This window comes from Rhinopithecus roxellana, chromosome 14, assembly GCF_007565055.1.
Source record: "Rhinopithecus roxellana isolate Shanxi Qingling chromosome 14, ASM756505v1, whole genome shotgun sequence".
Classification (NCBI taxonomy): Eukaryota; Metazoa; Chordata; class Mammalia; order Primates; family Cercopithecidae; genus Rhinopithecus; species Rhinopithecus roxellana.
In genome coordinates, this window is record NC_044562.1 from 46,348,953 (window position 1) to 46,351,816 (window position 2,864).

General features: G+C 40.4%; 1 pseudogene; it reads right to left on the reverse strand.

The window, feature by feature from the left end:
* Positions 1-958: 958 nt before the first annotated feature.
* Positions 959-2,150, reverse strand: LOC104667749 (annotated as a pseudogene).
* Positions 2,151-2,864: the final 714 nt, after the last annotated feature.

A 2,864-nucleotide genomic window follows, 5' to 3' on the forward strand; every position in this document is an offset into this window, starting at 1 on the left:
AGCATTAAATATGCTTCTAAAATTATGCTGTTAATGATGATAGCAGTGATGATGTTGGTTGAAAAAGCCTGTCTTTAGTGTAAGAAAAGTAAGGGAGAAATATTTAACAAGCAGAAAGCAGACACAGAGTTGGGCGTTTTTACTTTTTTGACTAGGAAAGATAATTTTAAGCAACGAAATATACAAAGCAAAGTAATCCCTTATTTCCCCTATGTGGAAATAATATGAGACATTTATTAGATATACTGGACAAGAACAGAACTAAGTACTCCAACTCTACTGCAGGATTACAAAAAAATCATCCCTTCACCACCGTGTAAGATTTAAGGGCAACTGGCCCAATGATGCGTGTTATATAAAACACAGCAAGATTGCTGCTGCCCTGCCAAGTACCTCCAATTCCTACCCAGGTCCTACTGAAATGGTGGTGGTCCCAACTAGTTTTATTGATATAAATCTTTAAAGAAAAAGATAAAGCATTTAAAAAGATAAATCAAGATACTTCAGGAACCACATATCCAACACAAACTTTATCCTCAAATGAGTTATGTTTGCCTTGCACTAAAATACTTTTATTTCACTCAAATTAGAGCAATAATATTGCATACATATGTGTCTTCCCTGCCCAGTAATTCAGAGAAAAAATCCAAAATGATTAGTAAAGAAAAATATAAAAATTAACAGATGCTTTAAATTTATTTTAAAATTTTGAAGGTTTAACAGGTGTTTGAAGTTTGTATTTCCTACCAGGAAAACATTATCTGAATGAATACCCTAATGTCAAACCACTGTAAAATGCTTCAGCTGCATTTCAGGGAGACGGATAGGGATTATCTTCAAAGCACTCCAGCTCTCTTGATGAGAAGGTCAGAGGTACACTGGTTTGTATTATTGAGACATCCATAAGGTGATCTAGGTTGCTTTTCCTTCAGCAAGGGCTTTATTTATCAGAAGGGCATTATGCTTGACGTCCAAATTTGGCTGACGATTTACTGATAAGATTCATAACCGTTGGGTTGCTCTGGTATTCTGACGTATTTGCTGCGTTCTGAGCCACATCCTGGAAGGCCACCATAACTTCTGGATCCTGCACGGCTGCCATAACCTCTGGATCACTAAGAATTTCATTGAGTCCAGGCAATCCGGCCGTTCCAGCCATATCCCCTCCCATTCCAGGCATTCTTCCAGGAAAATTACCAGACGTTCCCCCAAGAAAGCCACCTGGAAAAGAACCATACTGAGCTCCTAATTGTTGTCTGGCTTCTTCCTTCCTCTGGGCTCTCTCATGCTCTTCTCGTGCCTTCTTAACTCTTTCTATTCTTTCTTTGATCTCTTGCTCTTCACATTTTTGCTTACACTTTCTCCGATGTTCTGCAATTTTCTCTGCCGTAGGTTGAACTTCTTTCAGCGTTGCACTAGCATCTTCATCATAATCCAATTTACAAACAAGGGCAAGATCATGGGCTGCTTCTTCCCAGTGGCCTAGAAGGCTATGTGCTTTCCCTCGCCATTTGCAAGGCTGAGCTGAATCAGGATTTATTTCAATGGCTCTGTCACAGTCTCGGATGGCAGCATTTGGCTTCTGTAATTTGACAAAGACACTGGCCCTCTTGGCATACAAAATGGCCAAGGGAGGATTCAGCTTGATGGCATCTGTGAATAAGTCAATGGCTTTCTGCAGTTCACCATCATTTAGGGCTTCAATAGCAGCCACTTTCTTATCATTTGCCTGATCCATCATATCCTCTGTTATCTCTGCATTTTCATCTCCCATTTCTTGAGGGGCATCAGTGTCTGTTTCAATCACACCTTCATTATCAATTTCTAGATCACTTTACTCAATTGATGGTTTGTCTGCCTTTAAGTCTTCCTCCACTTTCTTACCATCAGGTTTTTCTTCTTTGGTATTTTCTTCTGATTTAGCTTTCTGAGTAGCAGGTGGTACTTTAACCCCTATACTCTCCACCCACTCCCTCAGGAAGCACATTTCCTTGGTGTGCAGAATGCTCGGATCCTGCTTACACATTTTCACAAAGGCCCAAACCTTGTTCACTTTGCGGGGTTCCATGTTCAGGAGGCGGTGGGCGAAGCTGAGGGACTGCGGCCAGGTTCCAGACCCAGGCGCTGGCTTGGCATGACCGTGCAGAAGGGGGCGGCTGCTGCGAGTCAGAACAGACTCAGATGGCTGTTATTATTTTGAGGTATGTTCTTTCAATACCCAGTTTATTAATGGATTTTAGCATGGATTTTGATGTTTATCAAAAGCCTTCTCTGCATCTATTGAGATAATCATGTGTTTTTTTGTCTTTGGTTCTGTTATATGACGAATCACATTTATTGATTTGCATATTTGCATCCCGGGGATGATGCCTACTTGATCATGATGGATAAGCTTTTCCTTGTGCTGCTGGATTCAGTTTGCCAGTATTTTGCTGAGGACTTTTGCATTGATGTTCATTAAGGATATTGGCCTGAATTATCCTTTTTTGTTATGTAACTGCCAGGTTTTGCTTATAAGGATAATACTGGCCTTATAGAATAAGTTAGGGAGAAGTCCCTCTTTTTCAGTTTTGGAATATTTTCAGTAGGACTGGTATCAGCTCTTCTTTGTACATCTGGTAGGATTCAGCTGTGAATTCATCTGGTCCTGGACTTTTTTTGGTTGGTGGGCATACAAAATGGCCAAGGGAGGATTCAGCTTGATGACATCTGTGAATTATAGCCTCAATTTCAGAACTTGTTATTGGTCTATTCAGGGATTCAATTTATTTCTGGTTTAGTCTTGGAAGGGTGTATGGGAGTGTAAATTAGTTCAGCCATTGTGGAAGACAGTGTGGTGATTCCTCAAAGACCTAGAGACAGAA